Source organism: Marmota marmota, unplaced genomic scaffold (assembly GCF_001458135.2).
Source record: "Marmota marmota marmota unplaced genomic scaffold, marMar, whole genome shotgun sequence".
In the NCBI taxonomy this organism is placed as follows: domain Eukaryota; kingdom Metazoa; phylum Chordata; class Mammalia; order Rodentia; family Sciuridae; genus Marmota; species Marmota marmota.
Window position 1 is genome coordinate 38,039,618 of NW_026000057.1, and position 18,108 is coordinate 38,057,725.

Below are 18,108 nucleotides of genomic sequence, written 5' to 3' on the forward strand. Positions count from 1 at the left end.
TGTAACCTACTTGCATGTAATTGTTCGCTAAGGCTCTTCACTTCGTTTGTATCTTCCTTTTGTGTCAGTATTCCACAAAATCATTTCCATCTAAAAGCGGTGCTGAAGGGGCTGGCGGTTCGCAGGGTCTCCCCTTCTGTGGGAAAGCTGGCACACATGGGCTTTCATCTCATTTCTAAAGTTAATATTGTTTTGTGCTGATTCCTATTCTTAACTAGATGCACATGGCTCCCAGACTCCCTCTCCTTCTGGATTCAAGCCCCAAACACATTCCCAGCCTGCCCTCCTGGAGTCTCGTGGACCATGCAAAGTGTTATCAAAGCACCCTGGAGCTGAAACTGACCAAAGTCACAAAGCCCTGAAGGAGCTACATTTGCCATCAATAACAGCATCTGAGGGGATCGATTCCTGGCTGGGTCACACAATCAAAAGATGGACAACTTCAGTGACTTTAGATTATTCAAGAGTCGATTTGCCCAAAGATTAGTGAAAGGAGCTAAAATGACTTGGAAAGAGATTTTCCTGCATCTCTACTTTCAATACCTTGTCAGTTTGCATAATTCTCTCAAAAAATTTTAAAATTAAAAGACTACTTTTAAAAAAGGTATTTAAAAATGTATTGTAAAAGTTTAAATAAATTTGCCAATTGCTTGGGATCTCTAGCCAGTGACTTTTCCACATACACTTGCAAGAAAATGTCTCTTCCAGTAAAACAGCAAGCCCTCCCCCTCCTACATTTTACTGGCAGAAATCATTTTTTGTTCATTTATTTTTGTAATTGTTTACTGTGTGAAACTTTTTAAAATTCAAACAACAATTCTACCATCAGATACTCAATGATTGACACTTGACACTCTATATACGTATATATTATGTGTATGATGAATATATACTGTGGGTACATATATGTATATATTCATACATATATCCCTAGATTCAATAATTGCAAGAACAAATTTCTTTGGTGATGATACTTGCTTTATAAACAGTCTTGTCTTGGAGGGTACAAAATATTCTCAAGGGTTTTTTTTTTTTTTGCCTGATTTGCAATTTCCTGATTGCTATATACAGCTGGAGCATAATACCTGCTAATAATTCTCTCTTTGGAATCATTACCCATCCAGGAATTTGCCTGCATTGTGGATATGATCTAAACACTGTTTGTGCACCCTGCTGAATGAAGTTTACCATTGTCCAAGTTGGCATCATGTTCTGCTACAAATAGTCCATGCTTCTTGCTTGCAGGTTTCTTGACATTTTCCTGGGTTCAATCCTGGCCCCTTCTCTTGCGCTCTCTCTTTAGATAGATAGATAGATAGATATGCAAACATGCACACATGCACACAAACGGTTGGCCCTGAATCTAAGAGTTTCATGTCATAGACTCAGCCAACCCTGTAGTGAAAATATTAGGAAAAACTTGCATCTGTACTGAACATGTAACAATACAGTACAACAACTATTTACATAGCATTTACATTGTATTAGGTATTATAATTAATCTAGAGGGGATTTAAGTTATGCAAGAGGATGTGCATGGAGTTAATATGCAAATAGTATGCCATTTTACATAAGAAACTTGTGCATATATGAATTTTGGTACCCTTGGGGACAGGGGTCCCAGGAACCAATTCTCCAGGATACTGAGGGATGACTTGTACATAGAAGATCTCCTGCCAATCACCCGCATGGCGGTTGAGATAATCCTACTGTTTAAGTCAGCTTTTTGCTGCCATGACCAAAAGACCTGACAAGAATGATTTTAGGAGAGGAAAAGTTTATCTGGGGAGCTCACAGTTTCAGAGTTCTCAGTCCATAGATGGCTGACTTCATTCCTCAGGGCTCAAGGTGATAGAGGACATCATGGTGGAAGAATGTGGTAGAAGAAAACAGCCCAAGACATCACATCAGAAAGCAGAAAGAGAGATTCTACTCACCAGAATCAGAATGCGTACCTTCAAAGGCACACCCTACCTCTCCCAGCCACATCCTGCCTGCCTTCAGTTACCACTCAGTTGATCCCTATTAGGGGATTAATTCAGTGATTGAGGTTAAGGATCTCATAACCCAATCATTTCACCTTTAAAACTTCTTGCATTGTCTCACACATGAGTTTTTTTTGGGGGACACCTCCCATTCAAACCATAACACCTCCCAAGTAAGCATTCCAATACCCTGTGCAAGACAGCTTGCAGAATAAGAAAACACAAATGAGCATATTCAGCATTTATCTGCTCAGCCTCACTCAACTAAGCTACAGTATTTCACCCATCAATCAATATTTAATATTTTCTGGTGCTAAATGGGGAGAGGATGGGAAAACAGGCACTCTCCTGTGTTGCTAGGAGGAGACAACTGGCACAGCCCCAATGGGAGGCAATTTGCCAACATAATTAGAATGATACTGTACACATGCTTGACCAGCAATTCCCTCCCTAGAATTTTATCCTGCAGATATATTCTCACATGAGCTAAATGATGTATTTACTAGAGTATTCAACGAAGCATTGTGAGAGGTATTGGAAGCCATCTAGATACTTAAAGAACTGGTGAAATAAATGGTGGAGCATCTGATCAAAGGTCTGTCTACAATGTGGTTGCTGAGGAGAATGAGGAAGTTCTCCTCTGATGTGGAGGCTTTTGGAGATATTCTTATATAGGAGGGGGAAAGCATCCATTATTTATAGGACAAGGGTGGAAGTAGGGTGACTGGGAGCCAGGATAGAGATATACAATTGGTAGGATGTACACAGAGCATCCCTGGGAAGATTCATGAGGAACTAGTTGTACTTATTCTTGGGTGAGGGATGGTGCAGGGTGGCTTTGGGACAAGGCTGGAAAAGAAACTGTCACTGTATAGATACTATTTTGTAACATTTGAATTTTGAAATATGTGAAGGTAGGAGCTACTAAAGGTGATAAATAAAAATAAAACAAAATCACAAACATTATGCACCCATCTTTGTGCTCATCTCCTGGAAGTTGAAATTATTTGAAGCATGGTGAAATGAGGGAAATCAGAAGCAAGAAAGCCAAGTTATTAAAGGAATGGGGGAAATGGCGGTAAAAAAATAGGACCATTTAGCTTCTGAAAGAATAGGTCAGGGAAAGATTTAATAATAGTCCTGAAATACCAACGAGTCATTTGAGAGGGTCAAGGAGTTTCTGTTCCTGGTCTGGGTGTGAACTTAAAGCTTTTAACTGAGAAAAATATGGAATTGAAATTCCAAAGTGAGGTGCAAGGTCACTGCTTTCAGATTTTTTTAAAGAAAAATTTAAGAACTGGCTCTATACTTTTATGACTCCCTCAGCCATATTGAGGCCAAAAAGAGGTTTGGGAAAAGAGAAGGAAGTATTTGTAGGGAACTTTCTTTTGGGAGAGCCTCTGGTGCTGAGTGACCCCCCCCCCACTCCCTCTGGGGTGAGACTCTCCTTACCTTCTACTTATGGAGGGGCTGTTGGGGGTTCAGTCAGAGAGCTTGGAGAACAAAGGCAGTGTGGGCTTGGGTCTGGTCCCTGAGGAAGCACAGAGTACAGGAGAAGGTGGCAAAGAGCTTCGATGGCAGATGCAGGAGTGTGATGCTGAGTTGGGGGTGGGTGGCACAACTGTTCAGAGACAACGGTGTGTGGGTGCTGCTCCCAGGACTAGATATGGGTCACATCTGAGGGGGTGAATGCACTGAAGCCTTCTCATGTCCAACACAGCAAGAGTGCCCCAGCAAGAGGGAGACAGAGGTCCATGAGGACAAGGCCACCAGAGTGGTTGCTGGAGGGAGGGATCCAAGGAGGAAAATCTTGGAAAGGATGTTAATCATCTGCTAGTGCCAGACAGCACACTGCTACCTGGCCACCCAGCCAAAGAAGGACTGGTGCACTGACTTTCCTGTCCTGTCTTGCCCCTGTCACCCAGCTGGGGTCTGTATCAATGGCTAGATAAGAGATGCTGGTCACATCCTCCCTTCTCTGCAGGCAGGTGGCTTCCAACTACAGGCCCCAGCAAGAAGAGAAGGAGAGGTCTGGTCTTCAACTGAAAACTGAAGAGTTGATTCTTATCTTAAGACACACTCTCTTTACTGATTTGAGACTCTAGGATGGTTTGTTATCTAAGAGTAAGCAGAAAAGTTACAGGGCCTGCTGAGTTCTCAAGTAGCCAGACAATAAATTTTAAAGAAGACGTGATTAAAGGAGACACAATGCTTAAAGGAGATGACTTTTTTTTGGGGGGGGGGATTGAACCCAAAGGCACTTAATGACTGAGCCACATCTCCATCCCTTTTTATATTTTATTTTGGGACAAATTCCCATTAAGTGAGACTAAATTGCAGAGACTGGTTTCAAACTTGTGATCCTCCTGCCTCAGCCTCCTGAGCAGCTGGGATTACAGGTGTGCACCACTGCGCCCAGCAAGGAGATGATTTTAAAGGAGACACAAGAATAAAGTTAAGGTACAGTTCTCTGCCATGAATCATATATATGCCAACAAATTGGTGAGATTTATTTTTATAAAATCAAGAGAACTGAATTTCCAGTACTATCAGGAATAAGAGGGGGAGACTGGGCAGCACAGAGAATTTCCTCGTTCTAAATTTGCTAGATATGTGCTTGCTTACAATGGGAGATTGTGGTCCCTTCTTATTTTAATTTTTTTTTAAATAAATCTTTACCAGTACAATGTTTCTTTCCTTCCCTTTCTCTCTTCCTTTCTTCCTACCTTCCTTCCCTCCCTCCCTCTTTCTCTCTCCATTTTTTCTTTCCAATTTTTAAAACAAGTTTAAGAAGCTATAAAGAGAATTTGTTTAAAAATTCTAAAGTAAAAAATTTAGAGAAGTGGAATGAAGATTTGGTGAAGTTTGTGAACAAGGGATGTAAACAAGGTTTGGAAAACACTGTTCTAAACAGGGTTTGTGGAAAAACCAGAAAACAAGATGCTCTAGAATGAGATTTCAAGTTACCATTCAGGGTGACTCCATAGGATTCTCCTCAGCTAAAATGTCCTTGCAATTAGTCTGGAATAAGCCACAGATTTCTGACATTTTTCTAAACCACAGTTCAAATCAATTGGTTCTCAAGACAGACTCAAAGTCAGGAAGCAGAAATGTAAGACAGCAAAAATAAGGAAAAAACAGTACAAGAACAAAAGAAAGGAAGAGAGGGAGGGAGGGAAAAAAGAGGGAGAAGAGGAAGGATAGAAAGAAGAATGAGAAGAAGAAAAGGTTAACACACAGATAGAGTTTGTGACAGTTTGGGAACACTCTGCGTCTTTAATTTCATTTTGATGGTTCTGGTACCTCATAAGACATAATGATTTGCACTCTTAGTTTAAAACATTAAACCACGGTTTTAAACATTAAACCAAGCTTGTTTCAAAATATTAAACCAATATTTAAGCTCTCTTGCCTCCCTGATTCTGGGCCTATAATACACAGACATTGTTCAGTTTTCCCTGTTATATATTAAAGCGCACAGACACTATGATTTTATTTAGCTAATTTCAAAATTAAAGATTTCCTTAATTGTAGTCTTCCGTTAGTTCTTTGTAGTTGCTAAAACTGCATGCTTTATTGCCCAAGGGAAAACTTGTACTATTTGAGTCCCTGTTAAAAGAAAAGTAAACCATGGCCTTCCGCTTCCAGGAAGGTAGAGTAGATACAGTTTTCCCTATTCCTCCCACCAAGGACAGCTAAAAACCCTGAAGAGTGTGTGTGTGTGTGTGTGTGTGTGTGTGTGTAAGATGAGAGAACTCTAAAAGGAGGTGACCAGAAGGTCAACCAGCTAAGGAGTCTGGGACCCTAGAAACCACAGAATGGAGAGTTCCCTGCCTTGTCTAGCCTAGACTTGGAGCTGAGGAAATTGGTAATTGGTGACACCAATGGGAACAGACAGAAAAGAGGCCCCAGTGAAAGTTAGCTCTCTAACCAGTGCATAAGTCGTGAGGCAGTGCGGCAAATCAGAAAACTTAGACAATAACTGCTCGATTCCAGCCACAAACCACCATCCCTTGCCACTCCTACCCCTCCAGCAAAGGCCAAAGGGAGAGCCTAGATGGGTGTCCCCACTGCCCAATCCCAGCAGGATGGTGTCAGAGGAGTCTAGCAGGGAGCCAGGACCGGCACAGCTGCCCAGAGGTGATGAGGCCACTGCCCAGCAGAGAGGAGACCCTCAGAGAAGGCCTGTGGGGAGAGGCCAAGATTCCCACCTCTGTGGCTGGAGGCTCCACAGAGGCTAAGACAGGGACCAGCTGTCCACTCCAACCTGGCAAAAATAAGGCGATGCTCTCCTCCCCCTGCCAGAGTGGGGCTGCTGTAGGCTAAAATAGAAGTTTTAAATAAGTTTTAGAACCATATAAGCCCTAGATACCCAGATTTTAGTACAAAACAAAACTTACTGTACCAAAAAACCAGGGAGATCTTAAACAGAATGATTAAGGACTGTCAGCAGATGTCAACACTGAGGTGACAGAGATGGTCCAGTTACCTTATTATCCTAATAAGGTTTTTAAAGCAGACTTTCTAACAATGCTTTGATGAGTAATCACAAACATGATTAAAATAAATTAAAAAATAGAAAGTCTTAGAAAAGAAAAATACAAATAACCCAATGGAAATTTAGAAATGAAAGACACAATAGTCCAAAACAACAAAACTTAACAACCCACCCAACTGCTAGGCTGGATGGCAGAATGGAAGGGACAGAGGAAGGAATCCATGGACTTAAAGATGGAAGGCAGCTACCCAGTCTGAACTTCAGAGGGAATGAACAGACTCTCAAAGGCTGGTAGGACTACAAAGGAAGATCTCATGATCCTATTGTCAGTGTCCTAGGAGGAGAGGAGAAGGGGCAGGGCTGAAAACCACCAGAAACAAAATGGCTGAAAACACCTCAAATTTGGTTAAAAAAAAAGAAAGAAAGAAAGAAAGAAAAAGACATAGATCTACAGCTTCAAGAAATCTGAGTAAATCTCAAGTAGGATCTCCAAGAAATCTACTCTATGCCACATAGCAGTCAAACTCCTGAATACAAAGCAAGGAAGAACCCTGTAGGCAGCAGAAGAGAAGCCACACCTGACCCACAGGTGCAGGTCCCAGGGCAGCAGATTTCTCATCTGGAACCACGAGATCAGAGGGAATAAAAAGACAACCATTCTCTGATGAAAGAGAGCTGCGAGAACCTGCCACCAGCAGAATGCTCCAAACAAAAAAAGGAAAAAAAAAAATACACAGAGGAATCTTGAGACTAAAAATGGCGAATAAAAATAGAGGTGCTGTCATAGAGTTTGCTTCTCCTCTCGAGGGTTTGAAATTACGTTTGACAGCTGCAGCAAACAGGATGACACTCTCCAGTGTGGCTCTGGACGTAGGCAAAGGAAATACTTCAGATAAACCCATTATAGATGTGGGAGCGTAAAGGGCATGGAGGGAAGTGAAGTTTTTATATCCACGTATGATGTAATACCTAAAGCAATCACTCAAAGAGCTACAATAAAATATAGACTGAAAACATTATGGATACCATGACTACGGTAATAAATATAAAGACATGCACATGTATACACACATTTGCTTCTCTTATTCAACATTGACATAAAAATGTATTTTCTGACGATGATGGAATATATAGATCAATGTTAAAAAAGGGAAGAGGTAAATCTTAGTACTTAGCACAAATCGATATCATGAACAAAATGGGGGATATCGCTACAAGCCCTGGAGACATCAAAAGGTAATAAAGAGGTCCTATGATTACCTCTACACATTAATTTGGCAACTTATAAAATGGGCCAATTCCTTGAAAAATACAAGCTACTACAACTCATTCAATATGAAATAGAGACTTTGAGTAGCCTCCGTTAAGGAAATTAAATTTGTCATTTAAAAGCTTCCAACAAATAAATCTCCAGATCCAGATGGTTTCACTGGAGAATTCCTCCAAATGTTTAAAGAAGAATTAAGACCCATTCTATACAATCTCTTCCAGAAAATAGGAGGGAAGACTTCCCATTCATTTTATGAAGGCAGTACTACCCTGATATCAAAACCAGATAAAGTCTGAGCAAAAAAAAAAAGAAAACTATAGACCAATGCCCTCTTAAACACAGATGCAAAAGTACTTAACAAAATATTACCCAACAGAAGTCAGCAACATATAAAAATACCATATATCATGACCCAGTGGGTTTATTGCAGAATGCAAGAAATTTTAAATTCAATAATAGAAAAAATCAATCATAATCTATCATATTAACAAGCTAAAGGAAAAAATCATATTCTATTAATCAATGTAGAAAAATGTTTGCCAAAATTCAACACCCTTTCATAATAAAAGTTCTCCGACAAATAAGAACAGAGGGACACTTCTTCACCTTGGCAAAGAACATCTACACACAACCTGCAGTTAACAGGTTGCTGGTGAGAGACTGAAGGCTTTTGCCCTAACATCAGGAACAGGGCAAGGACAGGGGCTCCCACTGTTCTTAATCAGTGTAGTACTGGAAGTTCTAACCAGTGCAATAAAGAAGAAAAGGAAACAAAATATATGGATCAGAAAAGAAATAAATAAGACTGATTTTATTTTCAGATGGCATGATTGTCTATATAGAAAATCCCAAGAAATCTAGAAAACTGCTTAGGATTAATGAGTTCAACAAAATTGCAGGATGAAGATGTACATATACTACTATATAGTACTCACAGATACACAAACACCAAGATTAAAAATATAACAGCATTGCAAAAGACTATAAAATATTGAGGTTATATCTAACAAAACACGTTCAGGAATTTTATACTGAAAACTATAAAATGCTGATAAAAGACATCAAAGATCTAAATAAATAGTGAGATATACTGTATTCACATTCATTGGAAGTCTCAACATAATAAAAATGTAAATTTTTTCTGAGTTGACATACAGGTTTAATGCAATTTTTATCAACATCCTAGCAAGAATTTTTAGACACGTAGACAAGATCATCCTAAAATATAATATAGTAAGGCAGAGAAAATAGAGCAGCTAAAACATTTTTGAAAATGAAGAAAATAATAAGAGGACTAGGTCTGTCCTCTTTGAAAACTCACTGTGTAGTTACAATAATGGATACCATGGTGCTGGCAGAGAGAGCTAGAGACCCACAGAGAAAAGGAACGGAGTAGACACCCCAATGCGAGATCTACACAAATGTGCCCAAGTTATTTTTGGCAAAGGTGCAAAAATCAATTCAATAGAGGAAAGAAGCTTTTCAACAGATGAAGTGAAGTAACTGGACACACATAAACAAACAAACAAACGAAGCCTAACTCTTACACACAAATTAGTAATTCAAAATGGATTGCAGACATAGAGAAGACAAAAAAAAAATCATATAACTCTTAAAACAAAACAGGAGGAAATCTGTGGGATTTAACATTAGGCAAAGAGTTCTTAGACTTGACACCAAAAGCATGATCCAGAAAAGGAAAAAATTGGCAACTTGAACTCCATTAAAATTTAAAACTTGGCTCTGCGAACAATCCTGTTAAGAGACTTAAAAGACAAGCTAGAGACAGGAGGAAAATATTTACAAACTGCAGAGCTAACAAAAGACTAGTATCTTGAATATAATGAATTCTCAAAACTCAATAGGAAAAGAAGAAACAATCCAATCAGAAAATGGTCATAAGGCATGAAGAGCTAGTCACAGAAGGATACACATGTGGTAAATAAGCACATAGAACAACCAACGGGCAACACCATTTTCCACTAGGGAAACCCATGTGGAGACTACGATGAGATATTGCTACGCACCTCTCAAAATGAAGAAAATAAAAAACAGTGGCAACACCAAATGTCGACAAGGATGTGGAGAAACTGGATCCCTCAAACTTCTGGTGGGAATATGAAATAGTAGAGGCGCTCTGGAAAATAGTTTGGCAATTTCCTTAAACAAGACATGTAAGTACTATATGACCCAGTAATTGTACTCTGGGGCATTTATCCCTGAGAAATGAAAATAAAAACTGGTACATGATAAAATATGGAAGATACATATAATGTAAAAACTGGTACATGATATTTATAGCAGCTTCATTTGTAAAAGTCTGAAATTCATAATATCACATATGCATGCCACATAAGCATCAACACTTCTGGAGGCCCACATACTTGGCTTTAATAGTTGTCACTTCTGGAGGGTGGCAGAGTGGCTTTGAGGGTCAGTGGGGTTGAAGAGAAGAGTCTGTTTTTTTGCCATTAAAATATACTAAATTCCTTATGTGTTGTGTGAAAATAGATTTCTTACAGAAAGCATGCATCACTTTTATAATAGAAGGAAACAAGTTAATAGAATGTAAAACTAAACTTCTTTCATTTCTTATTACTTAAAGAGGATCTTCTCTGCAATTCTCTATGTGAAAAAAAAAGGCTTCTAGGCAGAAATAGCCTTGGCATTTAGAAATTATATTAAGTTCAGTCTTTTACACCAGAGGAAAATCCTTAATTTCGTGTTTTTAAGGAGAAATGCATTCAGAATCTTTAGCTCATGGGATCTTCCCATTACAAAACACAATTTTATTCTACATAACCCAATCTATGCCACAAATTGCCCAAGGTGGTTTAAAATAGATCAGGGTCCTTCCTCTTGTAAAGGGTAAAATCCACACCCCAAGATTCCCATAGTTTTCAATGCAAAGGGACAGGATGCCCAGCTATCCCTGGGAAAACCCTGGTCACTGGGAATGATCTAGCTAAGGACAGGTATAGTGATCCTGGTCGTATAGTGATCCTGGTCATAGAAGACTCTGACTATTCTCCTCTGAAGAATCATTCACTGTACCTGTCCCTGCCCTGTTCTAGGCCAGGCCCTGCTGGGGGCAGGTGATATGGCCAAATGGATGGCAAGTTCATTTATCCATAGAAGTAGCAATGCATTCTTTCTTTACACTATGCAACTTTCATGGTTCTTTATTCAACTAATGGCTTGGGGACAAGGCTGAAGGATAGAATTTGATTCACTGTTTAAGGTTCGTGGCAATAGGTTTGGAATTTCCATCTCTTGCAAAAAAGCTCAAGTAGGCATATTATTGGAAAGCTCAAGAAAACATCTGTAAGTGTGAGCAGAAACAAGCTCTCACCTACTGGAATTCTTTAAAGCCACATGGGATTTTATTTTAACATGCTTTCTTTCCAAAGATCTGGAATTTGATAGCCAGTCACCTAAGTGTGGGCAGTGGCTAAAACAATGGCCCTGGGAAACAAAGCTTTGATGTGTGAGAAGTCACATCTTAGATGATGGAGTCATCCTCTGTACCCGGGAGCAATGACAAACTGAAGTAAATCAAGAATGTTCTCTGCTTGCTGTATTCCAACTTGTCCCAAATAATTACACTTTCTTCTTCTTCTCCTTCTCCTTCTCCTTCTCCTTCTCCTTCTCCTTCTTCTTCTTCTTCTTTGCTAGGGATTGAACTCAGGGGCACTCAACCACTGAGCCACATCCCCAGCCCTATTTTATATTTTACTTAGAGACAGGGTCTCACTGAGTTGCTTAGCGCCTCACTTTTGCTGAGACTGGCTTTGAACTCAAAATCCTCCTGTCTCAGCCTCCTGAGCCTTTGGGATTACAGGCATAAGCCATTGCACTTGGCTATATTTTACTTATTGATGACTACCTATTGTGTGCAAGGCACTGTGCTGGTTCCCAATTCTCAGACCTTGTAAGGTTAAGTGTTGTCCCATGAGATTTAAGTGTCATATGATATGCTTGGTAATAAAATCAGACGTGATTTTTATTTGTCTTTATTATGCTTTTTGTATTTTCTACTAGAAGCATTTATTATTTTCATAAAAGAAAAAAGTTCATTTCAAATATCTAAGTGTTCATTTGCAAATATTAGGAGCAAAGGGTATATTATAAACTACCTCAAGCTGAGTACAGTGGTGCATGCCTGTAATCCCAGCAGTTTGGGAGGCTTAGAAGGAGGATCACAAGTTCAAGGCCACCTCCGCAATTTAGAGAGGCCCTAAGCAACTCAGTTTGACCCCCGTTTCAAAATTTAAAATTAAAAAAGAGCTAAGGGTGTGGCTCAGTGGCTAAGTGCTCCTGGGTTCCCTGATACCAAAACAAACAAACAAACAAAAACTGCCTCAATAATTAAGAGAAATAAACTGAGACTCAGGAAAATGAAAAAACTTTCCCAAGAGATCAAGTCAGTTGATGCTGGAACCCACGATTCTTTTTGTTCTCCAGTGCTGCCACTCGACCAAGGTAGCATGGCTTCGAGAGCACTGTTATAGTGTGTCACCTGTGTCCTTCACTCTTGTCTCACCTAAGAATGTTATCAGCCCTCAGAGTGGAAAAATCTGATGCCCATTTTTCCCATGTTGGAGGATACCATTTGGCTACGCTGTACTTGTGAAAACATCAGTCCCTAAAGCATAGACAGATCTAGAGAAAGTTCTAGAGGCAATCAGTCTCATGGCAGAAACAGGCCTGTAGGGAACCTGTAAGGTTTGGCAGGATAGTAAAATTTAAGTAACTGATGTACTCAAGACACACGGCTCCCTAAGGGAAAACAACATCTGCTCAGACACAGCGACCTGAAAGCCTGCAAGAAGTTGTAATTGAACATGGTCCTTCTGCAAAACGATGTTCCATGACATCCTTCACCATACAGGTGTGAGGGCCTTCCTTACACTCTCTATGTCTTACCTTATTTAACTGGAATAAGCCACAGAGAAAAATACTTTGTCATTCACTGCTTACAACTTAGCCTGTCCTTTCTTACACATGATCTTACTTAATCTATTTAATCATTACTGTAGACACTGCTATGAGCTAGATAGAGTGAATGGTATTATTTTTTCCACACAAGGAAACCGTAGGTAGTGAAAGTAATTTGCTTGAGGTGACAGAGCTAGCAAACCCAGAGAACTATGACCCAAATTTATCTCATTCTCTAATACTAGCCGCAAAATAGTAATTATTGAGGTTGCTTTGAATATACCCTTTGCTCTTAATATTTACTTAGAAAAACAGATATTTAAAATGAACATTCTTCTTTTATAAATGTAATAAATGTTTACGGTAGAAAGTCTAGAAAGTATAATAAGGAAAAATAAAAATCACATCTGAGTTTATTACCCAACGATATCATCATTGTTATAATTTTGAAGAAATCTTTCCAGTCTTTTATCCACGCCTAGGGGCCTGGAGGTGTAGCGCTTGCTTAGCATGATCAAGGTCCTGGGTTCAATCGCCAGCACCAGCACCATTAATAAATAAATAAATAAATAAATATTTATCCATGCCTATATAAGCTAAAACAAAGCAGAACAAAAACAAGCTGTGATCATGTTTAAAGATTATTCTTTCTTCTTAGCATTATATAGTAAACAATTCCCCTTGTATCTCAATATTATTCTACATCCTATTCAAAGGGCATCATACTGGATTGTGTGAAAGCATCACAGTTTATCTAGCCAAGTCCCTATTGTAAAACAAAAGCTTGTTTGTAGGGTTTTTCCCCCCATGATAAGCAATGCTGTGGTTAATGTCCTTGTAGCTAAATCTTTGAACTCATCCATGATAATTTGCTTTGAATAAATTCCTAGAACTGGAATGTTTTTTGGAAAGAGTTTGCAATATATTAAAACTTTTATGTATCTGAGGAGTCAAAACTAAAAGTTAAGGTTTCATTTGTCATGAAAGTTGCTTTAGCAAATTTTTATTTTACCGTCACTGAGCTTGCACTAGGTGCTGTGCCTGTGGATTTTAATGCTAATCTTCTGAGCCAGATGATAAAACATCACAAAATGGTCCCTATTGCTTTAGTCATTTGTGAGTGCTCTGAAGAATTCACATCTACAGAAGAAGAAACTCAGGACCAATGTGCCTGAAACTATAGTGTGAGCTGAGCAGCTGTGGGTTGCTCCTAGGTGCTCCCGTGATCCCTGACCTCCATACAGTTCATGCCTCTCGTTGATCCCCTTGCTTGAGTGCAGATAGGACTCATGACTTGATCCTAACCAACAGAATCTGGTAGAGAAAATGCAATGTTATGTTATAGAAGACTTGCTCTTGGCAGACTGGCATTAGAGGCTGTCCTTTTGGGCTTAATGAAGCAAGTGACCCCGTTGGACAAGCCCATGTGGCTCAGGACTGTGGGCAGCTCTAGCACCTAAAGAGACCCTTTAGCAGACAGCCATCATGGCCCAGAGCCTACACCTAGTAGGAAAAGGATTTTGCCAATAGCCTGAATGAGTTCCCAGGCAGATGAAATGGATTCTGCCAAGAGTGAGCTTATAGGTGGATTTTCCCTCAGTTGAGTCTCTGGATAAAATTGTACCTTGGCCACGATCTTGATCTCAACACCCTGAACAGGAACCCAGTTAAACAATGCCCAGACTCCCAGCCCATGGAGACTGGCACTCATATATGTGCACTGCTTTAAGCTGCTAATTGCAATGCCACACGAGATCTCACAGCCACCTACCTACCCTGAAACCAGTGAGATTATATGACTTTTTTTATTCCCACAGCCTATTCTCACACTGACGTTGAATTCCTTCCAGATTTGTCCCCTCCCACAAAATGCAATGCCACCCCTATGGGCTGAACCTTGGTGTGTTTACCCTCAGATTCAACCCAACCTTCCAAAGCACTGCTCTGTGTGGCAGGGGACTGACCTTGTAAGAGGCCTGTCCAGGCTCCTGCTCCACTGCCTTCCAGCAGGGTAAGGCCGGCAGGGGCACTGGCCAGAGACTGGAAGGTGGAAGGAGAAGCTTCTCTCTCCCAAAGGCCTGTGCCTTTGGCCACGGCTGCACGTCCTTGGTGGCCCCTGCTCCCACAGACCATCCTCTGTACCCTTAGGTGGTTTCGACTTGGGCTCCTGGAATTCACGCCTCCTCCTTTGTCCCTCCCGTCTCGGGGTGTTCGTGGCTTCTAGTTGCAGCTAACATCTGGTTTTCTTCTCCTTTCTTCTGTTTGGCTTCTTGAGTCATCCAACACCTGTGGAATCAATTCTCTGCATTAATTTAGTTCTCTGTGAACCACCGGAAGTGGTTCTCCATTCTTCAGGGACACTGGCTCATGTAACCCCACATCCCTGAGCCTATGCCTCATTCTGCTCTGTACCAGCAACACCAGCCCAGGACTGGGCGACATCCGTGCCACCAACATTGCGTGTGTTGCATAAACAGATGATGGGTCAGCACCAGGGCTCCTGCCAGGTGTCAGGGAAAACAGCAGTGAGCGGAACAAGGCATCTGTCCTTGGCAGTGCACAACAGCGGGGACCCCTAACAAATCCTTAGTTCAATGTGATGAACTACAAAGTGGGATAGGTATAGGTGGTGACTAGGGGGAAGGAGGAAGAGTGCTCCTACTGGAGGGAATAGCCCATGCAAAGGCCCAGAGGCACAATGGTAATTACCATATCCCGTTGTCAGGTTTGATTATACTCAGCCACACTTTCTCCATCCCCCAAATATCGTTCTACCAGCCCATCAATGCATCCTGGGCATTTTTCAGTTCCTACTAAAGGAGGGAATCTCTTTATGCCAATCTGTGGCACCATTGTTTTTGATTCATGGGTTTCTTCTTAAAATATTTCCAGGACATAAGCTTAATGGAATGACAGTTTCTTGGTAACCAGCCGTCTTCCATGAGTCTTGCAGCTCTGAAGGCTACAAGGACAGGCCCTGAAGACTTTGATGGAAACAGAAGGGACAAAGAGCAGGACCAAGCAGAGTGCTAGCAAGACAGCCTTGGGCACCAGGTCCATTGCTTAGTAGCTGTCACTTGAGACAAATGGCCTTACCTGTCGGATGGATGGAGTGCCTAACCAGGGCATTGGGGGGCTAGCTGGGAAAGAGTGTGTTTTCCTGCTTTTTTCATTGATGCAGTATAGTTGTGCATGCTGATGGAGTTTGCAGTTACATATTATTAGTCCATGCACACAATACACAATATGACACTGAAATTTGGCCCATATCCCTCCCTAGCACTTTCCCTCTCCCTCCCCGCCTCCCGTCCTTTCCTCTCTTGATCTGCCTTTGATTATCACGAGATCTGCTTCCACCTTTCTTTTTCCTTTTTTTTCTCTTTTAGCTTTCACATATCAGAGAAAGCATACGACCCTTGACCTTCTGAGCTTGGCTTACTTCACTTAACATGTGTTCTCTAGTCCATCTATTGTTCCTGAAAATAACATGATCTCATTCTTCTTTGTGACTCAATATGAAACTCCATTGTGGATATATACCATGTTTTCTTTACTCATTCATCCATTGATGGACACCCAGTCTGGTTCCATAGTTTGGCTATTGTGCACTGTGCTGCTATAACATGGGGGATGCGTGTGTCACTGTAGTATGATGACTCTAATTCTTCAGGATAAATTGTGAAGAGTGAAATAGCTGAGTCATATTGTGGTTCTATTCCTAGTCTGTTTGCGGAACCTCCATACTGAAGAGAAATGTATTTTTAACTCTAAGTACTAGATTACTCATACATCACTAAATTCTTAAATAATGCTACGAATGAGACACAATTTACCCCATTTTAGAGATTTGACAACACTGAGGCTCAGAGAACTGAAGTAATTTTTCCAAGGTCACACAGAAATCCATGGGCACAAACTTGAAACTCTGTGCCCCTCTGACTTGAACACTGCTCCATGGCAAAATATGGGTCCTGATGTCTGGCTGGAATTAGCAGCTCAAAGAATTTCTGTTCTATCCCTTTCCAGTTCCTGAGATGACAAAGCTGATGTCAGGCCTGATGCACTCTCTGCAAGCTGTAGAAACAGACAACGAGGCCAAGAGCAAGTCTTCAGCTATATTTTTTTTTTTGCTGGTTAGTTTTGAGCTTTGGAGATGAGTGTTTTTAGGGTATAAGATGAGAAATGAAACTTCCAAACACCCAAAGAAAGCCAGAGAATCCCAATTCTGAGCAAACACACCTTCCTGGGAAAGCCAAAGCCGGGAACATTATCTCACCAGGCAGCATTATCTTATGAAATTCTCATCACCAGAGAAATATGTTACTATGTATATTTTACAGATGTCAAAACTAAGGCTAATTGACGTACTTCTATCATTGGGCCCGGGCTGTGTGTGAACCCTGGGCCAGGGAGGCAGGGCCCAGGGCTCCTCTGCAGTTGGCTCCTGACCCTCTGCTCCCTTTCATTGTGCGCTGCAGGACTGATGTGCAGTGCAGGCTGGGGGGCAGGAGCTGGCAGAGCCCCAGTTAGACGGCCACGCCTTCAAACCCTTCCCCAGGAGCTCCAGGGCGGGGCTCGTTTTCCTGCACCAGGATTTAGCTCCCTGAGGAAGAGTGGCAGGACGCTGAGCCAGCTGGGATGCCTCTGCGCCGACATCAAAGAGTTAAGGGCCTGGCCTGTCTGCACAAGTGCCTGCTGGCCGAGCGCACACCTCCCCCACGCAACCTCACACTCACAGCATACACCACACACACGCACTACACATGACACACACTTGTGCATACCTACACAGAAATGCCACCCACCCATGCCACCCACTCAAACACACCACATAGAGCATCACTGTACATTTACAGGAACCATGAATAACACCACTTTATAGACACCACATATAACACACGCCACACCTCACCCCCTGTCATCACACACACAGCACACATAAATATACCACACATACAGCAAATGACACATGGACCACATACACACAACCCATTCCCTCTATAGCACACACACACAGGACTCCACACCCCGTTAAATATGTACACACAGCACACATGCATGGACTACACATGCTTCAGCACATTCATATTGTGCTTCATATCATGACACTACAGCTGTTCACATACCACACACATATACACTTGATGCACATACATACAGCAATACACACCACACACTTTCACACATCACACACACTCCAAACACCTCTATGTACTACATGTACTACACACACACACACACACACACACACACACACTCCACACGGCACACACCACACCTGGTACTCTCATATCACAGGTATTTGTAGGTCATAGCACTCCACACACCATAGGTAGACACACACCACACATAGCCCTTCACTATATCACACACACACACACACACACACACACACACAGAACTTCAAGTTCATTCAC

At 41.2% G+C, this 18,108-nt stretch overlaps 1 long non-coding RNA gene across 1 annotated transcript in view; it reads left to right on the forward strand.

Annotated features, from left to right (window-relative positions):
- The window catches only part of LOC125619802, a 36,078-nt gene extending 34,277 nt beyond the window's left edge, over window positions 1-1,801 (forward strand). The window contains exon 3 of the long non-coding RNA XR_007351401.1: window positions 219-1,801. This is a non-coding gene — a long non-coding RNA (uncharacterized LOC125619802). The remainder of the gene's footprint in view (window positions 1-218) is intronic.
- Window positions 1,802-18,108: the final 16,307 nt, after the last annotated feature.